Here is a 13,131-nt window from a genome sequence, read left to right on the forward strand (position 1 = left end):
CCAGGAGTGTACATTAATGAGGACTTAACTCGATTGCGATTTAGTTTATTTAAAAATCTACTTCAGTTGAAGAAAGAGGATCGGGTGTTCGCTGCCTGGTCGTATGACGGCAACGTATTCTACCGCAAGACAGAGCATTGCCAGAAATATCAAGTGTCAAAGGAAAATGACCTACTTGGCCTGTAATTTCCTCCCCACAAATCTTCGCGCTACGCTGAACACTGTAACTTTTAACACCACGAATTTCCTAAGCACACCTTACTTCTGTCTTGGCATGCAGCTTTGTGACTCAGTGATGTAAGGTGACGACCATCAGAACAGCCTGTGCAATCCGTGCGGTGCTATCTTTTCTCGTGCACTCCATGCTCCAAGCTTTTCACCACCTTGCTCCTGTCCGTTCGTGCGATAGGCTGTGCAGAGGTACATTGCATGTCTGTACTTTCACAACTTTCAGTAGCCTGCTACAAATTGCTCCCTCAATAGATACGTGCACTAAAAAGCCCGTGCAATTGCCCTTGCATGTGTATCAATAGCCTCTATTATACATTTACTGGCTCTCCTAATTATCCTTTCCCCAATTCTGATTTCAAGTACATGTATATCGGTACAGTTGTGTGCTGTGTTCATATGCTCTACGTCTATTTTTCGTAGTGTATAGATAGAACCGAATTTGTGTATTCAACATTGTAAATAGCGATGACATTAACCAGTTGGTGCCTGATCACGGTTCTGATAAGGTAAACATTAAAATTAAGATCATATAATAACACATTGCTCTCTGGAAGGCTAAATGTAAATATTTCCTCACCATTACAATCCTCATCTTTATATGCTATATAAATGTTCCTGATAACTATACCAATTACTATTCCTCGATACTACCTGTACAGGTGGTCAGTCATGTTATACTGTTTGGTACGTCATATAATTAATTTAACACCCCGTTTACTTACAAGTTCATGTGTAATATCTATATCTTATATTAATTATCGATATAGATTAGAAATTAATCAACTCGTGAAATTAGGTCCAGTAAATACTTATAAACTAACAATATTCCCTACCATGGTTGGTGGAGTTTCCGAGCATGTGCTTCCTTTATACCTATCTTTATATATATCATGGGTGACTTAAATGAGTATAGGGTAGCAGTTGGGGCTTGGAATAATTTTTTATATTATAAAAAAAAATCGGATGTTAAGTAAGTTACTGAAGTTTTACGAACATCTTTGCTGTGCAATTATAGCACAGAGTTCATGTCTTGGTCTTTGCATCATTGCTATTCTTTCTACGCTCTGTAATCAACATTACTTTTTAACTATACATATGACTTTATTACTTAGATGTGGAGACATACATGTAAATCCAGGGCCGTCATGTCAGCATAATTTAAAAATTTGTCACTTTAATGCTCGTAGCTTACTTGCTCAAAGTAAGGACAACCTCTCCTCTTATTCTAAACTGGATGAGGCCTACACCTTGTTATGCAACCAATATAATTACATGTATGATATTATATGTGTCTCAGAAACCTGACTTGGTTCTGATATACCCGATGAAACAGTGAATCTAAATGGATACTGTATAGAACGAAAAGATAGAGACCGTCGTGGGGGTGGAGTAGCGATTTATTATAAGTCATCATTTAGTGCTATGCATAGAGGGGATTTAGAAAACGACAATGAAATGTTATGGATTTCAATCAAACATTTTAATAAACATATACAGTGTTCCGTTGGCTATCGTCCCCCCGAACCATTCTTCACAAACACAGGATGAATTTCTAGCTAACTTAGATAACAGCCTCAACTCAGCTCTGACAGAAAATCCAGACGCCTTGATAATAAACTACCAGGCAAAAGAAAGGTTTCACCCACTTCTTGAGCCCATAAAACAAAAACAAAGTCAGATGTAAGAATTAAGAAGATTGGTTTATAAACAGGAATCATTGTGAAATATTCTCTCAAAAAGGCTTTAAAATATTGGCATTCAATTGGCCACAAAACACAATGAAAGAGACAAGGGGTCAGAAGAAAAAATTACACAAATGTAAAGTTAACTGGCAAGTGCATGTAAAGTCACAGTATCCACAGAAATGAAGGACTACAGTCATCAGTAGCGAGTGTGGCCACCCTGGGCATCAATGCATGCAAGCACACGCCTCCGTATTGACGTCGTCCGTCGCCGGATGACGTCAGCTGGGGTAACGTTCCATAGGTTTAACAGAGCTTGCTCAAGTTCCTGTTGGTTAGTTGGAGGAGGCACCAACTGTCTCAAACGGCGGTCAAGGTGATCCCAGAGACGGTTAATGGGGTTCATGTCTGGTGAGTTGGCTGGGCAGGGCAACACGATGACGTTTGCGGTCTCGAGGTAGTCTGTAAAAATGCGATCCTTTTGGCTGTCATTAAAGGAAAGGAACGACGACAGGTCTCAGTACCTCATCAAGGTATCGCTGGCCAGTCAGATTACCTCGCACAATAACCAGCTGCGTCTTCATTTGGCCACAAATCCCTCCCCAAACCATGACGCCTCCGCCTCCAAACGGATAAACCTCTCTTACGCAGTTTGGCGCGAGACGCTCGCCTCTTCGTCGGAAAACTCGAACTCTGCCATCGTTCCTGAATAGACAGAACCTGCTCTCGTCTGTAAACAGCACTCTCGCCCAGTCACGTCGCTGCCACCGACGTACAATACGTGCCCATCGCAATCTGCGTTGACGGTATAAAAGGGTCAAGGCCATCCTACGGAAGGGGCGGTAAGGTCGTAAACCAGCTGAACGAAGACGACGCAGTGTTGTCCTGGGGCTGATGACATGGCCTAGTGCCGTGCCCGCTGTTGACGTCGCCGTGACGAATCGGTTTCGGAGGTGGATCTGCCGGATGTAGCGATCTTCAGCCGCAGTTGTTACCCTCGGTCTTCCCGATCTTGGTCTGTCTTGGGTCTGGCCTGTCTGCTGATAGCGTATCAACAACCTCCTGATGGTGGTTTGGCTGCAGTTGAACGTTCTTGCAATGTGACGTTGCGAGACTCCCATGGTGGACATACCGATGGCCTGGTCTCGTTGCGCTTGCGTAAGTCTTGGCATACTGTTGGTGTTTTTTCGGTCACTGAATGTCTGCTCTTTCGAGCAAGAGTATTTATGCAACATTACCGCACGTGCATCACGAGCCATGCCTCAAAAGGACGTTTTGCATGTTATCGCAATTTCACAATTCCAATTGCTGCGTTCGTGACGATGCGCTCTGGTAGAGGAAACGATGCAGTAATACACCATGTCCTGCTTAGAATCAAATCCGGAACCGCGCTTTTATTTTTTTTATGACAAAAAATACGGTGAAACCTTTCTTTTGCCTGGTAGTTTAATTGGTGATTTTAATGACAGGTGTGTTGATTGGTCCAAATACAACGATAAGAGTGAACTAATAATGAAGTTGTTTGATATTATTACAAGTAAAAATTTATTTGGGTTAATTAATGAGCCCACAAGATATAGCAATGGAACTTCATATATTTTAGATTTAATCATAACAGATAGTATCGGTTATGTGACTGAATATCAAGTAGCTTCGCCAATGGTCAATCTTGACCATTGTTCTGTATATTGTACCTTAAATATTCTGGTAAATGATAAACCAAGAGCATATAAAAGACACATATGGGATTTTCAATATGCTGACTTAATACAGCTTCAGTCAATTATCTCTACCACTCCCTGGGAAGCCGTGTGTGACATATTCGATGATATGGATTATAAACTGTATGTTTGAAACAATCTTTTTTTATCTTGTTGTGCGGAAGCAATACCAAATAAGCAAGTAACAATACGACCAAGGGATAAACCATGGATGACAAACGATGTTCGTTATAAATTACGAATAAGAAATAGATGTTTTTAAAAATTTAAGAGGACTAAGTCAGAGGAAGACAGATTTCGATTTTATATATCTAGGCGTGAAGCTAATACCAGTAAGAGAAAATCAATATTAAGATATGGTGAAAAACTAAAGGTAAAACTTTCTAATCCCAATTTAGATACCAAGTCTTACTGGTCTATAATGAAATCTCTGCTGGGTTCAAAAGCGAAACCACCTGTCCCTACTTTAATTGTTAACGATAAAATTGTATCAAGTGATACTGAAAAAGCTAATGAGTTCGTTAGATTTTTTGCAAGCCATTCAACTCTTCCGTCAGTAATACCCGTTTTACCTCCATTCACTTATTATACTGCTGCACGCCTTAATTGTATACAAACAAGTGAAAGGGAAGTAGCTGATTTTCTGTCCAAACTAAATATTAGGAAAGCTTCTGGTGGTGATGTAATTAGCAATTTCATGCTCAAAAATACAGCGGAAAATATAGCACCTTACCTCACTAAGCTATTTAATTTCTCACTTCAGTCAGGAGTCTTTCCATCAGCTTGGAAACTATCTAGAGTATGCCCTGTCTTTAAAAAGGGAGACAGACATGATATGTCAAGTTACAGACCCGTTTCTCTACAGCCCTCTCTCTCTAAAGTCTTAGAAAATAGTATATAAGCACTTGTATGAATATTGTATTAACCATAACCTTCTAGTATCGAATAATCGATTTAAACATGGCGACTCGACAATATGTCAGTTAACTAAAAAAACTAAAAAGTCTGGATAACGGTAGTGATACGTGTTTAGTTTTCCTATATGTAAACAAGGCTTTTGATAAAGTCTGGCATGAGGGTCTTTTGTTGAAATTGAGACAGTTGGGTTTTAGGGATCCATTACTGACATGGATTAAGAATTATTTATCTGATAGAAAAATTGAAGTTTGTTTAAACGGAGCAGATTCAGACATATATTCTGTTCAAAGCGGAGTTCCTCAAGGCTCCGTTCTAGGACCGCTTCTTTTCCTAATTTTTGTAAATGACATAAATGTGAACATTGAATGTAATATCAATATTTTTGCTTATGATACATCTTTGTCCGAAGAGATGTCTGAGTTTATTACATCTGAAAATAAAATAAATCGAGAACTAGGTCGCTTGTCTCAATGGGCCAAACAGTGGTTGATAACATTCATTGCACAGAAAACTGTATACTTATTTGTTTCCTTATAAAAGAACCCGATGTACCCAAAACTGTATTTAGATGGTATTGAAGTGAACAGTGTTCAGTACCATAAACACTTGGTATCATTCCACAGCACGATGGTAAATGGGACGAAAATATAAGATCACTCGTAAATAAATGTAATAAGAAATTAGGTATTATAAATAGTGAAGAGGACATTAACAAGGAAGTGTTTAATAACTTTATACAATAAAGTGAACTCATTTGGACACCACTATATGTTCGGCTTAGACAACATAGGATTCTGCTATTTTTTAAAATTGTAAATGGACTTTCCTCGCCTTACCTACAGTCCCTATTATCAAGACGATCAACAGAGTATAATACATATAACTTAAGGTATAATGAAAATTTACGTATATTTAGATGCCGTCTCAGTATATATAAATCTTTCTTCTTCCCGAAAACAACTAAGGACTGGAATAATTTACTTAAACATATATGCCATTCTTCAATGAAAGAACTTCAAAAATGTCTATCTCCACCAATTATTACTACGTCTAGTGATTTAATATCGTTATATAATGACTTTAGCAACTTTTCATCTGTCCAGCACTGCAGAATGAGAATGGGATTCAGCGCTCTTCGGGCAGATTTTTTTAAGTATAATATTACCGAAGATACTGCTTGCCATTACTGTAATGATACATGTGAAGATACCTTTCATTTTTTTTTATTTGCTCTCAATTTGCCACCCATAGGAAGCACATGCTACATACTCTCACACAAATTATTTCACCCGGTGTAAATTATTCTGTTTTCATTCCACAGTTTTCACGATATATATGTAATATACTTTTGTTTGGCTCTAAAGATTTAAATTACGAAGATAATAAACTTGTTTTTCAATGTGTGCATAAATTTATCAATGATACAGAAAGATTTTATGACCATGGTAATGGTAAAAACGATGTTAACATTGTAAATAATAATTAATTTATTTCAACTTATATCTGAAATATGTATTCTCACATTACCGGCCCGGATAGCACAGTTGGTAGAGCGTCCGCTTCGGGACCGGTAGATCCAGGATCAATCCTTCATCGAGTCACACCTAAGACTTTAAAAGAGGAAGTTCTAACTTCGCTTGGCGTTCAGCATGAAGGGGATAGTGCAACGACTGGTTGACCCGTATCAGTATAATGGCTTACTTGCCTTCGGTAAGGCGTCTCAGTGAAGCAGCACTAAATAAAAGAGCGGTGGAAATCCGTCCTGCTACAAGGAGGCACATGACACGTACATGCACCCTAATGATTCCTTCGTCGTCATATGACTGAAAAATTGTTGAGTACGACGTTAAACCCCAAGCACTCACTCACTGTATTCTCATATTTATATGTATGTACTTCGTCAGTTATTATGTTGTTGCTTTGAGGAGATCTCTGTTGTAGCCATTAGGCTGTGAGAAATCCTCGTTAAATAAATAAAGAATTAAATGGCTATATTTTCACTTCGCTATATCGTAAGCGTTCTGTCACGAGGATTCAACGTTGTAATATGGTTGAAATATTACTGAATATAACTCTAGAAACCACTTTAAAATCCTATTGTAATTTTATAGGAGCCTACTTACCTGGACCGAAGCCGGAAATTTTTAAAACCAACTTTTTCATTTCAAGGGAACGGCTTAAAACTTCAGTGTTAGAATTTAAAGTTATCAAGGAAACTTGAGACATAAAACAATGTAGGCAGAGATACAACAGTGTAGGTAGACACTAAAGGCATACATTTATTTTTCAAAATAAAATACAATACGTCAATGGTGACACAACATCGCGCGTAAAGTTGTTGCAAAAATATAATGTATAGGTATGTAGCACCTTAGAATGTGTATAGCACTGACACTTATCAAAGTAAATATGAATGTACATTTACATTGTTTGCAAAAGCAGACAAGCCTTCTGGAAAGTTAGAGTATGGAATGTCTGTCTCGAGATACTGATGCAGATAAAAAGACGGTTCAGCTGCAAAGAAGTTACCAGAAAACATATAGTCCGTACACGTGATGATGTCACTCGGTGTGATGACGTCGTCAAACGTCAGTCTCAGTGGAGGGATTTCCGGAAGATGGGGAACATTGTATATAGACTCTGGAGACACTTCCGGTAGATTGCCTGTATTCTCAGTGCTTTCTCGATAAGAAATCCTGGGGTAACGACAAGGGGGCGTAAGTCGACCGGACAATTGGCCGTGCACATCTAACTCCGGGCTTGAAAATTCTGCACAAGTGTCGTAACCGCTGCTATCCGACACTGACACTGAGGTGTCACTGCTAGGACTCACTGATTCTCCTGTTCGCACACACCGACTTACAGGACTGACAACATGACCAGTGGGAGGGCTACTGTGTACGTAGTCCTTCAAGCCATTGTCAGTGTTTGAAGAAATTGAAGTGTCCCCTAAATTGCACATCTGAAGCTGGAACAGCTTAGCCGGAGACGGACTGGTGTCGAGGATGTTCTGGAAAGCCTCCATCCTGTGAGCCAAGGTTAACACACAACCTTCCCATAATCCATTGGCGTTGACTTGTTGGAATCCTGACCGTAATGCGTTGGATCCGGAGAACTTGTTAGTCGGTCGGTAATCTCCTCGGGCAAAGGTTAGCAAGCTCTTTGGGATAATGGTCCACAGAAAAGCAGATCTGAAATACATCAAGCAAGAATCATTAATAAGATGAAATAAAAAAAATAGCACGTATTAAACTGAATTTTTTTTTAAATCGATGTACAACTCTTAAGACAAATTTGGATTAAATGTTAAAGCTAGTGAAAGTAGGATTACATTCTTGCCCTATGAACCCTGACCTCTAATCCCTCCCCAGTCCCCACTGGATATTTAATCAATCAGTTTACCGGAACTGACAGTCGTATGATTTCGCATAACAAAAGTACGAATGTATTCCATATGATCAGGGACGTTTAACTCACCTGATGATTAAAAAAAAGCCTCATTGATTTCACACTTGACAGTACTATTTTCCTTAATAAAACAAGGACATTAAAAGCATTTATGCTGGGGTGGAGATAATTATTAAAATGTCTCGCTTCTTTTCGACATTCGTAACGTAAGGTGAATGATGTTTGATGAAATTAATAAAAAGATAAAGCGCATATATATGCAAAATACAGTAAAGTTTTGTCAGAGCTGTGTATTATTCATTTCTTTGTTGTGTAACAGACTAAGCAAACACCCACAATCTGATGTCTTAGTATCGACTAATAAAACGAAATAGTCTAGCTGAGTATTAGCACAGTCTCTGAGAAGAATTAGAATGGTCTCCGCTTAAGCTGTACCAGCCAAACAATCTTCTATGATTTTGAGCAAGGTTTGTCGACATTTAGATCATCTTATCCAGTGGGGAGAACGGGGTTAAGTAGCGTATAATTATTGGTGAGGTGTTGAGCAAAAACGGAGGAGATTATAGAGGATTATCACAAAACACCTCATGTGGATGAGCAACAGAAGAATCGTAGAGAAGTTCCGTTTCTAATAACTCATCGGATCATTGTTTTGTTTTGCTCTTCACAAAACAATGTCTAAGCCAGAGTGAGATATGAGTGACATGCTTACTCTGTTGTTGAATATCAGCTACTAAAACACGTTTATGCTGTGGAATGTGAATTTTACACACTAACTCGTTTTTCGACATCCGTAATGGAAGATTGATGGTGTGTCTTTAAAATCAGTGAACACAAACAACGCATACAACCCATCGTACATATTCAGTAAAATAATACATTCCATTTTCCATTGGATGACAGTGTTTTGCATAATGAAAATACGTTACCAATGTTTTGATGTGAAATAGATTATTTTTATAAAAGCGTGTCAGTCTTTTTCTACATCTGCAAAGGAAAGAGGATTGTGTTTTTCTAAAACTGAGGAACATAAAGGACGCAATGACGACTGCACACACACAGCATTCAGAAAAGGTATAACCTTTGTACTTTCTTGTATTATTTATCACTTTATAATCCACTTACTCGTGTATAACGTGTCCAACCGTTAATATGTTGATGTCTAACTCTTACCTGAGAGGAAATATTCTGATAGATGTGAGATCACGTGTCTATCTGATCATTTTTAGAAAAAATCACGTTGAAAGATGGAATTTCGCATGACATGAATTGTATACCGCCATCTTTACCTTGAATGATCATTGCTTTAGACGTAAACCAAATGAACGGGACTATTTGACGTTGGCAAACTTTGTCATTTAAGTGGTGAGAAAAGGTTAAATGGTTCATCATTGCTAGTAAGGAAAGGGCATAATAGGGGACTATCTCTTACCTATAGAGGGATAACGCCTGACGGCTAAAAGTAACAGAAGGATGGCAGTGAATCATCGTTGGAGATAACTGATCTAATTATTGTACCTTTGTGAACACGCACAGTTGGATTAATCTGTTTTTCTGTTAAATGAAAACCAGATGTGAACATGTAAGACAAATGAGGTATCGTTTGTTTCAGTTTGACTATGTTGAGGTTCTTGAAGATGGTGAACTTGCTAGTGATCAGACAGACAAAAGTCCAATGAAATCTCGTCATAGATACTTAAATGACTGTTTTATTATTTATATGATCATTTATTATACAGATACTGTCATAAATTGTCTCATGATCATTGATTTCGAAATGTAAAAATGCACTACGATTTGCTCTCAACAGCTGTTAAAGAGAAGTGTAATGGTATCGTTTGTTTCAGTTTGACTATATTGAAGTTCTTGAAGATGGTGAACTTGCTAGTGACCAGACAGACAAAAGTCCAAGGAAATCCCGTCATAGATACTTCAATGACTGTTTTATTATCATATGATCATTTATTATGACAATACTTATTGCTTTATTATTGTAAGATGATATTAATGTTAACTTTCTGAGTTTTTCTAGACAAAGTAAAAAAGACATTTTTATAGGAAATGTCTTCAATTTAGTCCTTTGTGCACGGAGGAAAAGTGACAAAGCTTTAACATTTTAACTCGACACAATATTGTAAAGGTACCTGAGTATTATGGTAAATTTTCGGTTTTAGCTGGGATACACTGTGTGATATACTATCTCGGGTTTAAGGCATTAAAGCCTAATTTCCGTATTTTTGGAATAATGGCCAACTTATAAACTTTCAGAAAATGCCATTCTCAGTATTTTGCAAATTTCTGTTTTGACGCAATAATTCATTGGTTTTAATTCGATCCGAATTACGAAAGTTAATATATGCTCGAAAATAAATGAGCACTGGAAAATATGCACGTTGAAGGCCGCTCAGCAATGTTCGTGTAATGTGAACGCTTACTTCTTATTCCTTGGCTAAAGCACTTGTGACGTCATGATGGTGCACAGAAGCTGAATATGTGTAACAAATGTATGACATCCAGCTGACCTGTTCAACAACCTCACTGATGATGATTGGTCAGATACGTGTCCTTAAGTGACAGTTCAGAACACAGTCCATCCTAAAGTTTTACGGCTCTTCCGATGACATCACATTATCATAGTGCATACCGCACAAAAGTTCAGGGAAACGCCGCTTTTCACTCATGAGGTATCACTATGATATCATGGGTCAAAGGGCCACCCATTTCTTTCTCAAGAAATAAGTATCATGGAAATCAATCCTCTAAACGTGACAAGGTTGAGCGATCGGAGTAATTATATGCAGAAAAACAATCTGGAGCAACAATGGTAATGACGTCATAACATTGTGACGTAAACTGTGACGTTACCACTAATATGGAAAGAATTCACATCGTGGTAAAACAGGTTCTCTACCCAGCTGTTTGTTTATCGCGTGCGTAGTAACGTTTGTGTTGATAGTATTGTACACGCTATATGAAAACAAAGATTGGGATTTCTAACTGCTTATAATTTTATCAGGACGAATGAGCGAATGTTTCCGTTTGATTAGTAAAGACAAGTTGTGTTTATTTTGTAATTTTTTTTAGTTTTTACAATAATGTGAAAATGGCCAATAGGGTAATTCTGCATTATACCAGAAATACCTTTAATAATTGTTTGATGGTTACCGAATGTTTGGTTATTCCGTTCTGCGACTGTGACCTGTCAATGGACATCAAGCCATTTTAAAGGAAAAAACTTCCACATAAACGCATTGGTCTAAAACTCTTTAAAGAGCAACAAAATTGACAGAGATATAGAAAACAGTAAAAAAGAAATATAACAGTATAGCTAGAAATACAGTAGTGCAGGCAGAGCCACAAAACTCAAACATTTGTTATTTAGAAGAAAAAAAAAACACAAAACTGTCCTGTTAATCAGCATCACCATGGAAGCTCATCTAAAAATAATTTATAGCTATGTAGCACTTTAAAATGTGTTTTAGCACTGATCCTACTTATAAAGACAAATATGAATTCACACTGTTTTCAGAAATGTCCGATGTCCCTGGATGGTTGATGTATGCCATATCTATCTGGGCACGTTGATGTGGATAAAATGACGGCCCGCTGATGGCGAGGTTATAGGGAAAAGGCATGGTTCGTGTATGTGGTGATATCACTCGGTGCGATGACGTCATCAAACGTGAGTCTCAGTGGTGGAATTTCCGGAAGATCAGGAATATTGTACATACACTCCGGAGACAATTCCGGTAGGTCGCTTAAATTCTCATTGGTTTCTAAATAGGAGAACCTAGTCTGCTGAATAGGGGGCGTAACTCTACACGACAATTGACTATGCACATAAAAATCAGGACTTAATAATTCTCCTAAAGTGTCGTAACCGCTGCTGTCAGACGCACACGCTGAGGTGTCACTTGTGGTGTCACTATACGGACTTGATGAATCTACTGTCATCGCACACCGAGTTACAGGACTAACTCTGGCTGGGCTAATGTGTCCGTAATCCTTAATCCCAGAATCAGTGTTGGAATAAATTGAGGTGTCCTCTAGATTGCACATCTGAAGCTGGAACAGTTTAGCAGGAGACGGACTAGTGTCGAGGATGTTCTGGAAAGCCTCCATTCTGTGAGTCAAGGATAACACACAGCCTTCCCATAATCCATTGGCGTTGACTTGTTGGAATCCTGACCGTAATGCGTTGGATCCGGAGAACTTGTTAGTCGGTCGGTAATCTCCTCGGGCAAAGGTTAGCAAGCTCTTTGGGGTAATGCCCCACAGAAAAGCAGATCTGCAATAAGTCAAGCAATAATCATTAATAAGATGAAAAAAAAACACTAGCACGTATTAAACTGAAATTTTTAAAATCAATGTATTATTGTCTACAACTCTAAGACAAATTTGGATTAAATGTTAAAGTTATAGTTAGCTATTTTTTGTTCTCTTTCAATGAGCCCCACTTGAACCTTCTGGAAAAAAGCACATAGCTTACCTGTTAAGGACACCGTTGCGTGGTTTTTGGTTCTTTCGTCCTATCTTGGTGAAGCACTTGGTTTTGGACAAACTATGGCGAATGGCATTTTTCCAGTGTTGTTTACTTGTCGCTTTAAAATAGCAGAAACGAGTCTCGATGTAGCGGTAGATTTCAGTGATGGGCAGACAGAAGTTGGGAGATCTCATTATCGCCAGGAAGATGAGTTCCGTGTAGGTAAAGTTTGGTTTTCGACTGACATCCTGAGTGTCGAGTCCTTCGTAGGTTCTGACAAAGTTATCTAGCACACTGCGCAGGTCATCTTGGCTGAGGGGCGGAACGGACGTTTTCTTAATAGAGGCTGGTCTAGAGACCTTCCGGTATTTCAGTAAATTCTCCACCATGTGGGTATCTGTGTGGAAACTTTGACTGAACTTTCTCTTGTAAGCCATTATAGCAAGTTTAGTAGTGGAGAGAGAACCGATGCTTTGGGATGGATCTTTTTTCCAGCCAGAGATCTGAAATGTACTGAGGTATAAACTGGGCCTCGTATATATAGTGCTAACTGTAATCTGAGTGATCCTTTTCTAACATGACATGACAGAGACAGTTGTAAGAACATCTCGTCCACTGTGACTCAATGTCACATATTATCAAGCCTCCAGTGAAAGTAGGATTACATTCTTACCCTATGAACCCTGAC

Source organism: Liolophura sinensis, chromosome 6 (assembly GCF_032854445.1).
Source record: "Liolophura sinensis isolate JHLJ2023 chromosome 6, CUHK_Ljap_v2, whole genome shotgun sequence".
Classification (NCBI taxonomy): Eukaryota; Metazoa; Mollusca; class Polyplacophora; order Chitonida; family Chitonidae; genus Liolophura; species Liolophura sinensis.